Raw genomic sequence first — 17,538 nt, 5'->3', positions numbered from 1 at the left:
TAAGTACAGGGGATTTTTCCCCACAATTTGGTGGCATTTTGGAACTGGACACAGAATGCTGCTGGAGGGACTCACCAGAAACCGCCTGGGACTGCTGCTGCTTTATGACCTGTGACCTGCTTCGTCATTTGGAGGAACTGCGTGCATTCACCTTGTACTGGCCTGCTGCTGAGCCCTGCCACCCTGTGCTCCATTGTACTTTGTCCTCCAGGAGCAGAGTGTTGTGGCCCCTGACTCCTGCAACTGCATATAGCACAAGGTTGCTTCATTTCATCATATAGCGCCCGGAGGGTGCTTCACTGTGCTTATATTGAGCGCCTTGAGAGTGCTTTGCAGAAATTATTCTAAGCGCCTTGTGAGCTATTTTTTGTGGGACGATCTACGCTTTGAAAAGCACGTTGCCTGGAAAGGATTCACTGCCGCGACCCGGCTTTGCTGAAATCGGAGCACGTTAAGAGTGCGCTGTCCCTGGTGCCCCCACAGCACAACTGAAGTGAAGAAAGGAGGAGTACACTCCTACCGTGCCCCCTGCTCGGAGCGCACTCTGAGGAGTGCCCCCTTAGCACTAGCAGGCACCCAATCTGGTGCCTCCCTTCTGTGGCGGCCCGGGCGGGCTGTCTCCTCTTGTTTGAATCCAGGCAGGGATTGAAGCCTCATCGGAGGCTCCCCACCCCATTGGGCCCCTTGTGTCTTCTGCTGCAGGATGGGCAGGGGGGAAGGAAGCCTCATCTGATGCTCCACCCGCCCCACCAGGGCCTTTATTACCTCCACGGATACCGCCGGTCGGGTGGAAGCCTTGCCGAAGGCCCCACACACCACAAGGTCCCTCCGTCTTTTGCACCAATAAGTGTTGCTGGCTTAGGCCCCCTTATGGGGGGCCATTTGTGGCCCAGGGACCCCAAGAGATCGCAGGCCCCAGGAGGGGTCTGATATAAAAATGAAGGGGATGCGTACTGCCCCCCTCTAGCTAAAATCACCAGACAGCCCATATTTGTGCACTGAAGTGCAGGGGGCCCCCTTGTTTTCTCCATGGCACCTGAGGTGCCTTTTCATCATGACAACAGGTACTTTTTGTGAGCATATGGTTTCTAAATGTTCCTGATATGGACATTGTGGATTGATATGTTTTCCTGGTTCTCTGATGATGTGCTGATATGTGCTGATGTTCCTTTTATGGGCATTTTATGCTGATATGTTTTTTATTACTTTCCACATGTTTTATAATGTTCCATTTATGATATTTCTATGACAATTGTATTCCTTTAGTAATGTGATTCCTGACTACTGCTTATGTTGCAGGATAATAAGTGACCTATGTTTTGTATGTGACTATTGCTAGTTTCTGCAGAGTAGCTACTCCGTAATGTTCTGACAACTGCTAAGGTAGCAGGGTATTACTGACATGTTGTGTTTGTTATAATTATGTTGTGTACAGTACAGTTTATTATTATATAACTTGGTGTTGTGTTTCCTTTGTGTTGGGGATACGGTGTCACATGTGATGTGTATTGTGCAATCGCTTTACACATTGCCTCTGGGATAGGCCTGACTGCTTGTGCCAAGCTACCAAAGGGGTAAGCAGGGGTTATCTTGGATGTGTAACTCCCTTGCCCTGACTAAAGTGGGTGGTTCAGCCCGGCTTAGGTGCATACCCTAGTCAAACAGAAACCCCAGTTCTAACGGTATGCAATGGTTGTTATCCTGATCAGGACAATGTGTACCTGTAACATAGTTCAAGTGGTCATACATCTCTACAGAGCAAAATGTTGAAATTAAGCAAGCAGGCAATACGTTTGTGATAGGTGATTTTATTAGTAGATACAATTTTGTCAGAAAAGAATAAAAAATAATAAAGTGAAGATGACAGTCATGGTGAATGAAATCATTGGAGTAGATACCACACCATTGGGAATCCAAAGTCCAGAGCACTCCTCCCATTGGAACTTGTGGGTAGTTCAGTATCAGTCAACAGAGTGAATATGTGGCGCACAAAGGAGTTCCTTTAGGAAGAGGTCACCTGCTGGCAGTGTGAGTGTCTTGCATCTGCACCTCCTGGATTCTTCGCCAGATGTTCTTGCTTGCATGGTTGGAGGGGTCTGCTGCTACAGAGATAGGCATGTCTGTGGCTTGTTCGTCCGGCAGGGCTTCCCTTCCAGTGGCTAGCAGCAATGAAGAGGGGCCTGGTTTTCATGTGCCAAAGGAAGGGGTAGAGTGGTGTTGTAGAGCCCTGCTCAGGGTGGTGTTAATGTCCCTCATCACTCCTGTTAGGGAGGCCATGTTGATATTGTGAGCCTCCCACTGTTCATGCATATCCCTATGGATGACCCTCTGTAGCTGCTTGATTTCCCGGAGTTCAGTCAAAACCTGGCCCCTCACTCCTTGGGACTACTGATAGACCTCCAAGATGTGGCTGATGATGTCCTGGCCAGGAACAGCCCCTGTGGTCTCACCTCACTGGCCTACAGCTTCCCTCTCACATACCCTACCCTCACAGGAATGCACCCTTGCCACAGAGTGTCCTCTCTAACTTGTTCCTGGACCCTAATTTCCAGGAGAGTTGTGTTGCAACTCTGGATCCAGGACTGGGGGGTACACTATGGTAGACAATGTACTAGAGACACATGTTGGGGGCTAATTATTGCCTGCGATCTTGAGGCAACTGGGCTGGGGTTCGTTGATATGGTCACAGTGAGACTCACTGTTGGTGTCTGACCAGGTTGCCCAGATGGGCCCAAACCGTCCTCCATGTTCAGACGTCCAGGAGTGTCTTCTTCACTGAAGTCTTTATCCAGAGGGGTAGTGGCAGCATCGTCTGTGGCCACTGAGTAGCCAGTGGCAGCTTGACCTCTTCGTGTGAATGATACAATGTTGCTGGTTGTATTGTGACATCTACCTCCAACAATGTAGTGTTAGGTTAAGCATAGACCTTGTACAAAGTTACTTTGCAATTAATCTTATTGTGACAAGTAGCCATGATATTAGTGTTTTGACCTGACATTTGTGAGGCATGCCAATTCCATCTAAGTCATGCAGCTGCTAAAATGTGCAGATCATTAGCACTTGAGGAGATGCCTGAGAGTGTCATTTCCCACCAGTGCAGGCAGAACAGTAGCTAGGCAAGATATGACTTTGGCCATTTTGAGGCCTAGTTGATTGTGGAGCAGGCAGACCCACTACTTTGTTGTATATGTGACTGGAGTCGTCATCTGGTCAGTGCATTGTGAATGTGTCTGATGCCAATACCATACTGGTGATGCATCTGGAGGCCTTTGGGATCATTGTTTTGCACACTGGGTAAGCTGCCCTTCCTATCCTCAATAGCTGCATCTTTGGTTAGCTAGTCAAGATTAAGCTAGGTGGCCAGACACATCTCAGAGTTGAGCATGATCTGTATCTTGGTCACCCTCAGGTGAGTAAACTTAAATTGAGAGTTAGCAGGCAAGGGTATTTGGACAAGTGACCACTGGTCTTGTGTTTAGAGTTACTGAAGCAGTGCCTCCTGGAAGTTTCAGTCAGGTCACTGTCTATATTACACACACTTACAAATGGTATCCTCCACGGTGAATAAACTTCAGTTGAGAGTTCATAAATAGATAGATTTGGGCAAGTGAACATTGTTTTTGTGGTTGGAGTTTGAGATAGGGGGCTATTGGGTTTTGCATTCCTGTCACTCCCTCTACGTCCCAGCACCATACAAATGTTATCCTCCAGAGTAAGTAAACTTCATTTGAGAGTTAGGCCACAGGGGTATATAGGCATGAGAACACTGGGCTTGTGTTTAGAGTTAGAGAGACAGAGCCTCCTGGCACTAGCAGTCATGTCACTCCCTCTAATTCATACACTTGATAAATGTCATCCCCACAGGTTAGTACTCTTAATTTGTGAGTTTCCAAAGAAGAGTATTTAGAGAACTGAACACTGGACTGGTGTTTTGAGTTAGTGAAATAGTGCCTCCTGGCATTAGCAGTCATGTCTTTCCCTGTGCTACACACACTATAGGAAATATCATCATCCCAGGTGAGTATGCTCAATTGAAAGTTAAGACATTGAGGTCTTTGGACAAGAGGACACTGTGCTGGTGGTTGGAGTTACATAAACAGGGCCTGCTGGGAGCTGCAATCAGGCCACCCTCTCTACTACACACACTGGACCACTGTTCTGCCCCCAGGTTAGTAAACTTCAATTGACCGGTCACCAACAGATGTATTGGGGTATGTGACCACTGTGCTGGTGGATGGAGTTACAGATACAGTACCTCTTGGGAGTTACAGCCAGGACACTCTCACTACTCCCCAATTCGTGACTAATGCTATCCCTCCAGGTGAGTAAACATTATTGGGAGTTGGCAAGCAGGGGTCTTTGAACAAAATATCTCTGGGCTGGTATTTGGAGTTACAGAAACAAGTTCTTCTGGGAGTTGCAGTCATGTCATTCTCTGTAGTACACACACATACAAAGGTTATCCCCCTAGTTGAGTACACTTAAATTGAGAAGTAAGACACAGGGGTCTTTGGACAAAGGGTTATTTGGACAAGAGGATACTCTGCTGGTGTTTGGAGTTACAGAAACAGGACCTCCTGACCTCAGCAGTCACATCACTCCCTGTACTACACACACTATACAAATATTATACTCCCACGTGAGTACACTTCATTTGTGAGTTAACAAACAAGAGTCTTTGGAGGAGGGGAGACTGTGCGGGTGAATGAAGTAACAGTGATGGGCACCTCTGGCCTTAGCGGTCATGTCAGTCCCTCTTCTACAGACACCATACAAATGGTATCCTCTCAGCTGGGTAAACTTACATTAAGGGTTACCAAATAGGGATCTTTCAACAAATGAACACTGTTTAAATGTTTTGAGTTGCTGAAAGAGTGCCTCCTATGAGTTGCAGTCAGGTAATTCTATCTAGTTCACACATTTTTTCCAGTGTTCTCCCCCTACATGAGTATCATTCATTTGTGGGTTGACAAACAGGGGTATGTGAGCAGTGACCACTGTGCTGGTGTTTGGAGTTACAGAAACATGACCTGCTGGGAGTGGAGTCATGTCAGTCCCTGTACAACACTCTATACAACTATTATCTCCCAGGTGAGTACACTTCATGTGTGAGTTGCCAGACAGGAGTCTTTGGAGTAGAGGACACTGGACTGGTGTTTGGAGTGACAGTAACAGAGCCTCCTGGGAGTTACAGTCATGTAACTCCCTGTACTACATACGCTATACAAATATTGTCCCCCCAGGTCAGAACAATTCATGTGTGAGTTACCAGGCAGGAGGCTTTGGAAGAGAGGACACTGGAGTAGTGTTTGGAGTGACAGTAGCAGAACCTCCTGGGAAATGCAAGCATGTAACTCCCTGCACAACACACCCTATAAAAATATTATCCCCCAGGTGAGTATACTTCATTTGGGAGTTCACAAACAGATGGTATGGGGAAGTGACCACTGTGCTGGTGTTTAGCGTTACAGATACAGAGCTTGCTGGGAGTTGCAGTCAGGTCACTTTATCTACTTTCCAACACTTGACAATTGGTGTACTCCTAGGTGTGTGAAGAGCATTTGAGAGTTTACAAACAGGTGTATTTGGGCAGGTGAACTCTGTGCTGGTGTTTGGCGTTACAGACACAAGGGCTGCTGGAAGCTGCAGGCATTTAACTCCCTGTACTACACACACTACACAAATTATATCCTCCCAGGTGAGTCCACTTCGATTGAGAGTTCACACGCAATTCTATTTGGAAAAGAAAACACCGGACAGATGGCTCGTTTCACAAACACAGGGCCTTCCTGGCCTTAGTAGTCAGGTCGCTCCCTCTACTTCCCACATTTGACAAATGGTACCCTCCCAACTGAGTAAACTTAAATTGTGAGCTGCCAGACAGTGGCCTTCAGACAAGTAAACACTGCTATGGTGTTTAGCGTTGCTGAAACAGTGCTTCCTGTGAGTTGCAGTCAAGTCACTCCCTCTAATACACACACTTGACCAATATTTTCCCTTCAGGAGAGTGCACTTCAATTAAGAGTTCACTAACAGATTAATTATAGGATGGGCCCACTGTGCTAGTGTTTGCAGTTATAAGTATAGTGCCTCCTGGGAGTTGAAGTCATGTCAGTGCTTTATACACACTTGAACTTTATCTTCCCATGTGTGTACCTTTAAGTTGATAGGTAAGAAACAGGGGTATTTGGAGAAGTGACCACTGACCTGGTGTTCGGAGTTATAGAGCAGTCCCTGCTGGGAGTTAGAATCATGTCAGTCCCTGTACCAAATGGAGGTCTTAGAACTGGTGGCCACTGGGCTGGTGAGTGGAGTGACAGTAAAAGTGGCAAAAGCTGAGCTATGAGCATGCATGACATAGCATTTTGGTGACATTTTTAGTATTGAAGCTTATCAGACTCCACTTCCCCAGGTGTTCCTGTCATGTCCTTAGGATGCAGAATGGCCCAGACCTTCTCCTCTTAGGGAAAGAGATGTAATGGGGCACTGGGACAGCCAATGCCAGTTTTCTTGGCCTGCAGCTGGTGCCTGAAGCCCAGGGAATAGACCTTGCCCTTGAGGTCATGCCACCTCTTTCTTATGTCCTCCTCTGTGCGCAATGTGGTGCCTACAGTATTGACGCTGTCAATGATCCTGTTCCACATTTCCATTTTCCTTCTGAGAGAAGTATGCTGGACTTGTGCTACAAACAATTGGGCCTCTACTCTTATGATTTCATACACCTTGACTCTTAACTCATTTTCTGAAAAATTGGGATTTTTGGAACGTTACATGGTGGGAGGAAATAAAATGTGTGACAGTGACTTATCAATCAGGGGAAGTGCAAAAAGGTGTGAATGGACAAAAGCGTGAGCAGGGTGTTTTATGGCATGGTGAAAAAAAGTGGTGCCTAGTATCTGTACTGTGTGGAGAAAAGTTGCTCTGGCTTCTGTATGTTGCAATGTAAATGCAAAGGATTGTGATCTTTGAAGTGGAGTGTTTTATAGTGTCATTTGCAGGTTTGTACTGTGTGGCAATGTGTATTACCTTGGTGACCGCAGACCTCCGAAGTTTGGACCACCATTGGCTGACTGTCACAGGGGACTGCCATGGTGACTTTGTGCTTGCAAATACATTCAGTGGTTAGTGTTGGAAGTTGGGCCGCCTATTTCCAGGCATCCGCTTGGTTGCCGGTCTGCCTTTTTTGGCTGGCTGTCAGCAGCCCTGCCTGTATAACTCATAATAAGGCAGTCTGAAAAACCACCAGCATGGTGGTCTTTTTAGGATCGCCAACATGGCGATTTGGCGGTCCTACCGCCAAACTTGTAATGAGGCCCTTAGTGTTTCCAGGTACAGAATTATTCAGTCTGAAGTTAACATATGTGTTAATTTCAGTCCTGAAAAACGAATTATTGCCCAGAGAGGTATCCTGCCCTGGATGCATCTTTGGGTAACACATAATGAGGGCCTAAGTGTCAGATTACATTTTTTTTGTCTTGGATAAACCTATTCATTTATATTCTTTTAATGATACTTCCGAAAAAGAAACACATTTACTGTGCATAAATGCATTAGCTGATAAAATTACTATGTTCAAATACAACTTGTGATTTAAAGAAACCACATATCATTTCTAGATTTTATAACATCATAATTACATATTTGATTATGAATCTATTAAAGCATTGTAAAAAGATGTACTACTGTATACTTTTACTTATTAACCTGATATGCGAGCTGGGAACCTCTATTGAATCATAAAGTACATTTGAGAGACATAGCCCTTATTTATACTCTGTTTGCACTGAAGGTGCGTCATTTTTTTACGCTAATTCAGAGCAAACTGTTTTTTTAAATCTGTTTATTAAACATACTAAACAAGCAGCAGTACATTACATCATTAATGGTTTTGCAATCTGTCTAGCCGCATATGCAGGAGTGTACAATGCGGTTACCTTTTGGCGTACTGAAGAAAAAGTTATAACTGTGCAACTTATAGATAAGGTCACATTAAATACCAAGAATATATGAGCTGACAACTAAGATAATACTGTCAACACTTGTCCAAGGATTGTGGGTGGCGCATCCACTATGTGTATGAGTTGTGTAGCTAGAGCTAGGGCTAGGGTGGGGGGTTGTTCTGTACAGCGAGTGAAGGGGGTGAGTCAGCATGCACGTTCCATGGTAACACTGATGAGGGGATCTTATTTAGTCTATCACTGTTGTATTACAGGTGGACATGAGGGTATCTGGGCTGAGTTTTGAATGACATTTGGGGAATATGTAATGTGGAGGTGAAGCAGGGTTTTTATACCCCGGGTGCCAATGGGTTCAGGGGGGTATGTGTCGTCTCTGGCTTCTATGCGTACCAAGAAGTTGGCCCATATTTCAGCACCGCCCTGTATCAGTCCCCTTTGTTGTAACTGGTGTAAAGTCTGAGCTTCTGCTTGCTTGCGACAATGCTGGTCACGGAGCCAGGCGGAGTACAGAGGGGAATGTGGGGCCTTCCAGTGTGTGGCAATCAGACGCTTGTAGGCTACAAATGTGAGGTCTATGAATCTGTGAAGGTGTTTGTCACCTTTAGCACGCTGGCTTATACGAGTAAGCATGATTCCGGTGTGGGCGTAAGAGCCTGAGTGACTATGTCTGCTGTAGAGTCAGTTATACGGTGCCAGGCCGTGTTTACTGGATGGCAACTCCAGACCATGTGGTAGAAGTCTGCAGCTGGGGTAGCACATCTAGGGCATACTGGGTTTGAGTTTGGGTATATTTTATTGATGCAGGCCGGGGACAGATAGGAGTGATGAATATAGTTGAATTGGGTGTATCTCAGTCCAATGTTGCGGGATACGTGCTTGATCATGGTGAGAGCTGTGGTCCAGGATTTCTGAGATAATGGTGTGGGAAGGACGGCGTCCCAGCGGGATTTAGCCTGTGTTAAGTCCGAACAAGCCTCTGCTAGGAGCACTTTATATAGTTTAGTTATGATGCCTTTTTTGTTGCCTATAGTAAGGATTGCAATGAGCAGTTCGGATTCACGTGGCTCCGCATTGCTGGACCCCCATAGATTGTTGAGAAGCTTTTTAATTGCACTGTATGTCAGGAAGGCCCCATGATGAATGACCTCGTCGGTCACCAGCTCCTGAAAAGTGCGCGTTGTGGAGCTTGAGTAAAAATCCCCGGCTTTTAGTATTCTCATTTCATGAGTGTTGTGATGTAGTGAGAGTTTTTGGGCTCTCGGTAGTTGAGTCAGTGGTAACAGAGGAGAGTAGGGAAGCAAAGGGGTTTTGCCTTGGGCGTATCTACGCCAGCAAAATCTAGCTGCGTCTAACAGTATAGATTTTTTCAGTGGGCGGGGAGGTCAAGCCAATAGTGAGGTTAGAATCGAATGTGGTGCTGTGTGTTCGCCTAACGCTTTGCTTTCTGGCAGGGGGGGTTCATTGAGCCACATCGACGGCCATTGCAGCTGAGCAGCAGCATAATATAGTTCAAAGTTTGGCATGCCCAAACCATCTGTCTCTTGTGGGTATTGTGTTATGGCTAAGGCTACTCTGCGCCTGTCTTTGTCCCAGAGCAGGTCGGTCAGTAGAGAGTGCAGCTTATGGAAGAATGAGCGTGGCAGAGGTATCGGTAGAGCAGTAAAATAGTATAGAAACCTCAGGAGGATGAGCATTTTGGCAATGGTTACACGGCCTATACGGGATAGGGGGAGTGAGCTCCCGAACATCAATGAGCCCCTGGTAGATCTAAGTATTCTGTCAAGGTTGCCTTATTTCAGGTCAGCTATGGAATGGTAGATTTGTATGCCTAAGTATTTAAACGTTCCACAGGACCATGGCAGTTGATATTGAGACAGCGCCGCATGCGCATCGTTTGCTATGGGAGTGAGGGGAAAGATACTTGATTTGGACCAATTGATTCGCAGACCGGAGGCGAGTGCAAAGGCGTCTAGTATTGCCAACACCTCCGCTATGGAAGTGGTGTGATTGCGCAGATATATTAAAGCGTCGTCTGCATAGAGGGATATGATATGGTGTGTGTTAGAATCTGGGATGCCCCATATGTGGGCGTGACTGCGGAGTTTGATTGCCAACGGTTCCATGGCTATTGCGAATAGTAAGGGAGATAGCGGGCAACCTTGCCTAGTGCCTCTGCCTATAGGGAATGCTTCGGATATAACTTGTCCTGTTTTGACCCGAGCTGTGGGTTTGGAGTATAGTGTTTTAATCCATCGGACGAAGCCGTGTCCGAATCCTAGCGCACCTAGTGTGCACATGTGGAAGTCCCAGCTCAGCGTGTCGAATGCTTTTTCTATGTCTAGGGATAGGACCACCGCTTCTACCTCTGTAACATTATGCATTATGTGAAGTAATCTTCTGATATTTAAGAAGGTGCTTCTGCCTGGGATAAATCCAGACTGATCAGTGTGTATTAAATTTGGTAGGTAGGGGAGCAGCCTGTTCGCTAGGATTTTCCCTAGAAGTTTGCAGTCCGAGTTTAGTAGGGAGAGCGGTCTATATGATCTGACATCAAGAGGGTCACTGCCTGTCTTTGGAAGCACGACTGTCATGGCTTCTCGCATGGAGTCAGGTAATTGCATCTTGTCACGTGCTTCATTAAACACTTCTAGAAGTGGTTGCAGGAGGTGGGAAGCATAGGAGTTAAAATATTCTACTGGTAGGCAGTCTGAGCCGGGGGTTTTGCTCCGTGCCATTTTTGACAACGCTAGTCGCATTTCATTAATGGTAATGGGGCCCTCCAGTGTGTCTGCGTTGTCAGAGATTTGTTGGTTTTGAGGGACTAGTGTCAGCAGTTCAGCCAGTTTCTGTTCAGTTGGTGGGGGAGGAGATGTATATAAGGAGCGGTAATATGTGGAGAAGGCTTTCTTTAATTTCTAACTGAGTATTGATGATAATACCTGAGCGCAATCGGATTGCGCCTATAGGCGAGGATTGCAATGGTTGGCGAATCAGCCATGCTAATAGTCTTCCTGATCTGTCTCCCTCTGCGTGTTGTTGCATCTTGAAATGTCTATAAACATGCTTACATAGCCTGGTGTCTGCCTCTCTGTGGTTGGCCCTAAGTGTATTCAGTTCCTCTACTGGCATCTCATTTCTGGAGACCGCAACCTCTGCACTCTGTAGTTTAGTCTCCAGTGCCTGCAGTTCTCTAGTGAGTGCCTGTCTTTCCACTAACTGAGGCCGCAAGACAATGTCCTTGTATCACGGCCTTATGGGCATCCCACTCAATAGCTCGGGACGAGGTTGTTCTCTTATTCAGGGAAAAATAGTCAGTTAGGCACTTGGCCAGTTCGGCGTGGAAGGGAGGCTCTGTGAGAGCTTCTGTCTGCAGTCGCCATGTCGGTATGCGAGTGTGAGTGCGGCCCCACAACTGAGTCGCGTACAACGGACTATGATCTGAGATGGTGCAGGCTAGGTACTTGGATGCACTTATTTTCTGAATTACAGCTTCTGATGCAAGAAGCATGTCTATTCTGGTATGTAGGTATGTAGGTTGTGCACTGAGAAATAAAAAGAATATTCACAGTGTTTGGGGTGCCCAGTTCTCCAGATGTCCCTCAAGCCGTTATTGAGGGCCCAATTTGCTAGGTCGAGAGAAGCACGCTTGGACAGTGCAGTGTCAAGTGGGGGAACGATCGGTCTGTGTGGGTATCTAGGACGCAGTTGAAGTCCTCACCCCATATGCAGTCCACTGCTGGGTCACTAAGGTTTCTGGTATTGAGTGTACTTAGAAAGTCGTGATGATTTGTGTTAGGGGTGTATAGCGCCACCAGCGCCAGAGGGGAGTCATCAAGGACACCCTCCAGTATCACGTATCTGCCATTGGGGTCGCACTGCGTGCGGGATATAATAAATGGAACCCCCAGAGTAATCCAGATCGCCACCCCCAGGCGTATGATGAGGATGTAGTTCCATATAGTTGCCCGTTGCATATTGCGCTGTGATGCCATACCTCTTATATCCCATGTGGGTACATTATATTTAGGGATGTATTGTTGAGTTTGGGAGACCATGTGCTGTTGTAGGTTTCGTTCGGCGTGGATGGAGCATGGCCCTTAGCTCAGTCAAATTGGTGATGTGCCATTTAGACTCTGGGATTAGCCATTTTATAGCCTTAGTGTTGTTGAGAATGTGTATGTTGGTATAGTAATTCAGAGCAAACTTAACTCCATATGTATACTTTGGCACTAGACATGCCTAGCGCCAAAGTTATGGAGTTAATGTCATTTTCAGGACGTGAAAACCTACCTTGCGTCAATGAGATGCAAGGTAGGCGTCCAAGTTAAGAAAATGACGGTATGGTCCTTGCGCATTATTTATCCCCGTGCTAAAATCTGGCATGGGGGGTTAGGGGCCTTAAAAAATGGCGCTAAGCAAGCTTAGCGCCATCATTTAACGCCTGGGTCAGGGCAGGTGTTAGGGGACCTGTGGGCCTATTTCCATGGTCAGAGACCATGGAAAGAGCTTACAGGGGCCCTTCCTTGGCCCCAGGGACACCCTCACCCATTCCCACCCACACCTGGAAGACACCTAATTATGGGGGGATCCCATCCCAGGTAGGTAGAGGTAGGTATGGGTAAGTATAGATTTGTTTTTTGTTGAAGTGCCCTGGGGGGCCTAACTTTGGCCCCCTATATGGCACTGGGCAGAATGGCCATGCCCGGGGGACATAAATCCCCTGGGCATGGCCATTGAGTTGGGGGGCATGACTCCTGTCTTAACTGAGACAGGAGTCATGTCCATGGGGGTTTAATGTAAAAAAATGACACTAGTCTGGGCAGAGGCCTCTGTCTGTCCTAGCGTCATGCTCTGACGCTAAACCCCCTTTTCCCTAACGGCTCCCCAACCCGGCTAGTGGCCCTTACTGCCGGCTAGCGTCATACCATAAATATGATACCTGGCCAGTGTCTTGGTATGGCGCTAGCCAGCTGTAAACATTTTAAAGCTGAACTGCGTTAGCGCAGTTCAGCATCAAAAAATATAAATATGGGCCTCAGTGACTCAATTAATAAGCTAGTAGAATTAATTGCACAATTGTCTCTACAGAAATGGGGCCTTGAAACATGTTTCAAATAAAAAGGATGTTTTAATACGTTACCCAATTTTCTACTGAGGCACTGAAGTCTAATATTACTCTGGTCCCTTCGTGCCAATAGCTATATTTATTGCATGGCTCATAAGGGTTATGACAGTACTTCAGATGTTTCACTTGTACTTGTTTTGACTCACAAACTTTTGTCTAGTAGCAAAGACTTTTCATTTTGTCTCATCCAAAGCATTCCTATTAGCAGATATCAATTAGCATAAGCCAGCAGTGTCTGTTTTTTGACTGACACTGTGTTGCACTACTTCCTGTGAAGATTGAAGGCATTCCTAGGTCCAGCTAGTGCTCCCTTCTCTACCTTCAACTGGTTGGAAACCTGACATCCAAACCTGTGACTCAGCTCACTACATTACCTCCTTCTCAAATAGCTTTGCAAGCCTAAGAGAACTCCAATTGCTATTATTTCCAGACGTCCATTGCAAGGAAGATGGAGCTATGGCGCAGAATTGTCGACAGGGTCAACGCAGTGGGACAGCATCCAAGAACACTGGATGACATTAGAAAGAGGTGGAACGACCTACGGGGGACGGTGTGTTCCGTGGTTTCCAGACACCAAATTGCCATACAGAGGACTGGCAGTGGACCCCCACCTCCTCCCCCACAACTAACAACATGGGAGGAGCAAGTCTTGGCAATACTGCATCCTGAGGGCCTCGCAGGAGTATCAGGAGGACTACACTCTGGTAAGTCAAATCTTTACTACCTTATCCCTCCACCCCACCTGCATGCCATCACATACTCCCACCCTTACCCTCACAGCCATCACCCCAACAACCCACAGATACCCCACCAACACAACCCACACATCCCAAACCCAAGCCCTGCATGTAACACCAATGCATGGACATCCATCACCCAAGCATGTCCAGTACAGGGACTCACTCATGCCCCAAAATCACTAATCACACAAGGACCAAGCCAATAATGCAAGCACCGGAGTAGAGGGTCACTCACCCATTGCACACGATGGCACACACAGATACAATAATTATGCATTTACACCCCAACAGGACCCCTACCCAACGTCACCGGACAGGAGGTGCCAGACATATCAAGTCCGCTCACAGAAGAGGTCCACAGTGATGACAGCAGCTCTGCACGCCTGGATCAAGATGACCAGCCCGACCCATCTGTGACCTCGGGACAGTCGGTTCCCCTGTCATTGTCACAAGCCACCACAGAGCCTCCCCCCTCAGGAAACATCAGCACAGCACCCACTCAGCGGGCCCATCCCTCTGTCCCCAGGACATGTCAATCAGCAGTGTGCCCACCACTACAGGGAACCCAGACAAACCCACCAACCCAAGAAAATCAGGGACCTGGGGGCAGCGCAGTGGGCACGCGGTTCAGGGGACAGAGGCACAGGATAACAGGGAAGCTGGGAGAACTGCTGTGCGACAGGGGGAGGACAGGCCCAGGGAACCGACACTCTACGAGGCACTCTCCAACAACATGGGAGCTTCCCATTATTCCCAGGAGACGATGGCAACAGTACTGGCCAAGTTTCAGGTGACCCAGCGGCTGCAGGAGGAACACTACCTTGGGATCAGGGAGGACTTGAAGTCCATTAACGCCACCCTGGTCACCATTGCAGGGGTGCTGGCAGACCTTCTCAACACCAGGAGGGACACAGTGGCACAACAAGGTGCCCCTGACACTAGCCTGGACGATGAACAGCCCTCCACCTCCTCCGGAGCTAGTGGACAGGAGGCACCGCCACAGGAACAACAAGACACCAGCACTCCACCCCCTGCAGATGGAGAACCACCCCGCAGACGGTCCCTGAAATCCAAGAACAAGACAGAGGACATTGCCAAGACCCCCACCACGAGTCACCTGCAAATGTCGAGGGACAACAGTTAGACACACACTAACCCTTAGGGACAGCCCCATACCCAGACAGCAAATGGAACTATGTGGGGACTTTAGGCTCACCTATTAGCCACACACGGTGCCTCTGGAGTTGCCCCATCACATAAGGGATGCTGCTATTCCTCAAAATGTAAGCGTCATGGACTGAGCCAGGATACTTGGCATTCACATGGGAGATGTACTGGTCTGCCAAACACACAATCTGCACATTCATGGAATGATAGCTCTTCCAGTTTCTGTACACCTGTTCATTCCTGCAGGGGGGGTACAAATGCCACATGTGTACCATCAATGGCACCAATGATGTTGGGGGTATGTCCCAGGGCATAAAAGTCACATTTCACTGTGGGCAAAACCTCCACCTGAGGTAACACGATGTAGCTGCGCATGTGTTTCAGCAAGGCAGACAACACTCTGGACAACACGTTAGAGAGCATTGGCTGGGACATCCCTGATGCCATGGCCACTGTTGTTTGAAAAGACCCACTGGCCAGGAAATGGAGTACAGACAGGACCTGCACTAGAGGGGGATTCCTCTGGGATGGCGGATAGCTGACATCAGGTCCGGCTCCAAATGGGCACACAGTTCATGGTTTGTTGCACGATCAATTCTGTATGTGACTAGGATGTGTCTCTCTTCCATTGTCGACAGGTCCACCAGGGGTCTGAACACAGGAGGATGCCACCATTTTATCACCTGCCTCAGCGGACGTGTCCTATGGAGGAGAACAGCGAGCAGAGAGTCATCCAACACTGAGGTATCACAATGTGTTATTTGAAGAAACGTTATTAATCCACAATGAGCCGGTATCTGTCTATATTCCCGGCCTAGAGAGATGTGACGCAGTTAACATCCATCCCATGTGGCCTCCTGAAATGGCGGCTGCCTGACCTGTAAGGTGGGACAAGGGGATATGAGGTAACTGCGCTGCCATTCTACACCGTCGCGGTGGGCGGTCAAAGACCGCAGCGCAATTCTGCATTGGTTAACATTGGGCCCTATGGGTCCCAGGAGTCAATGACGATGTACGCTGGTGGTGAAGGTACCCACCACCACGGACGTGACCGCTATTCTCAGTCTGTTCACTCACTTGATACCTGACCTTCCACAGGAGAGGACCTACACTGCATGTGCTGCTGTGACCTGTGTCTGGAAGTGACGATGGCTCATGTGTCTCGGGAAAGAGCCCCTGCCTTCACTTCGGAGGAGTTGCAGAAACTAGTGGATGGGGTCCTCCCCCAGTACACGCAACTGTACGGTCCTCCAGACAAACAGCTGAGTACACTGTGAGCATACTGCATGGGCAATGCCTGTTTCGAGTGGTTTGGATGGAAGACACATCGAGGGGCACCCACTGCTTGAAAAAATGGGAGGACCTGCGCCGCTGGAGCAAGAAGACGGCGGAGGCCCAGCTGGGGATTGACTCTCAATGTGGGAGGGGTGCTAGTCGCACCATGACCCCCCTGATGTTCCGGATCCTGGCGGTGGCCTATCCGGAGTTGGATGGGCGCTTGATGACATCACAGCAGCCACAAGGGGGTGAGTACACTCTCATTCAGCTGACTCTGCACGCATTATGAGGTGTCTGGGTGGGGGAGGTGGGCAGTGGGTTCCTCTAGGCCAGGGCAAACTTGGTAGGCAAGGTCGCTTGTGAGGCAGGCCATGTGGCACCCAAAACCCACCAGTGGTAAGAGCCATCTACACCTACTCAGGCTCCTGTGACTTCCAGATGTGCAGCAATTTGTCTTAGGCCTCGTACCCCATGGTCAGCTGAAATTTCTAGGAACTGTCAGTGCATGGCGTAGTGCAGAGGGCTGCTCCCTGTGTGTTGTGTCTGCCAACGGTAGTGGTGTGCAGGCAGTGAGAATGTCTTTCTTCTATATTTCCCCCCCTTTTTGTGGTCTCCCTGTTCTTGTATGCAATAGCATCATCAGGCGGAGGATCATTGGCACCGGAGCAGGAGGGAGATGCAACCAACTTGGCCTTGGAGGGCGAAACAACGGAGTCTTGAGCCACCAGTAGGGCCGAGGGCGAGGGGAGCTCCACGGCGGGGACAGGAGCAGACAGCAGTGACAGCGACTCCTCCTCTGTGCCCACCGCATCAACAGGTACAGCCGCCACCCCCACCAGCAGCCCCTCAGTGTATGTCCTGTGCCCGCTCACCCAGGAGGATGGGCATCTCCTTCGCCCCAGGCACCTCAGGCCCTGCCCCAGTCAGCCCTGCTGCCCTCATTGAGGAGGCTATTGACCTCCTGAGATCCCTCACTGTTGGGCAATCTACCATTGTGAATGCCATCCAGGGTGTAGAGAGGCATTTGCAACACACAAATGCATACCTGGAGGGCATTCATTCTGGGCAGACAGCCCAACAGAGAGCATTTCAGGCTCTGGCCTCAGTACTGATGGCAGCCATTATCCCTGTGTCCAGCCTCTCCCCTTCAATTTGCTCCACCCAGACCCAATCCCCTGTACCTCAGCCTATCCCAAGCACACCATCAGACCATAATGCACACTCATCAACACACAAGAGTAGCTCAGGCAAACATAAGCCCCACATATGC

This window comes from Pleurodeles waltl, chromosome 10 (assembly GCF_031143425.1).
Source record: "Pleurodeles waltl isolate 20211129_DDA chromosome 10, aPleWal1.hap1.20221129, whole genome shotgun sequence".
In the NCBI taxonomy this organism is placed as follows: domain Eukaryota; kingdom Metazoa; phylum Chordata; class Amphibia; order Caudata; family Salamandridae; genus Pleurodeles; species Pleurodeles waltl.
The sequence above is the reverse complement of the archived record's forward strand: the minus strand, read 5'-3'. Positions refer to the sequence as shown.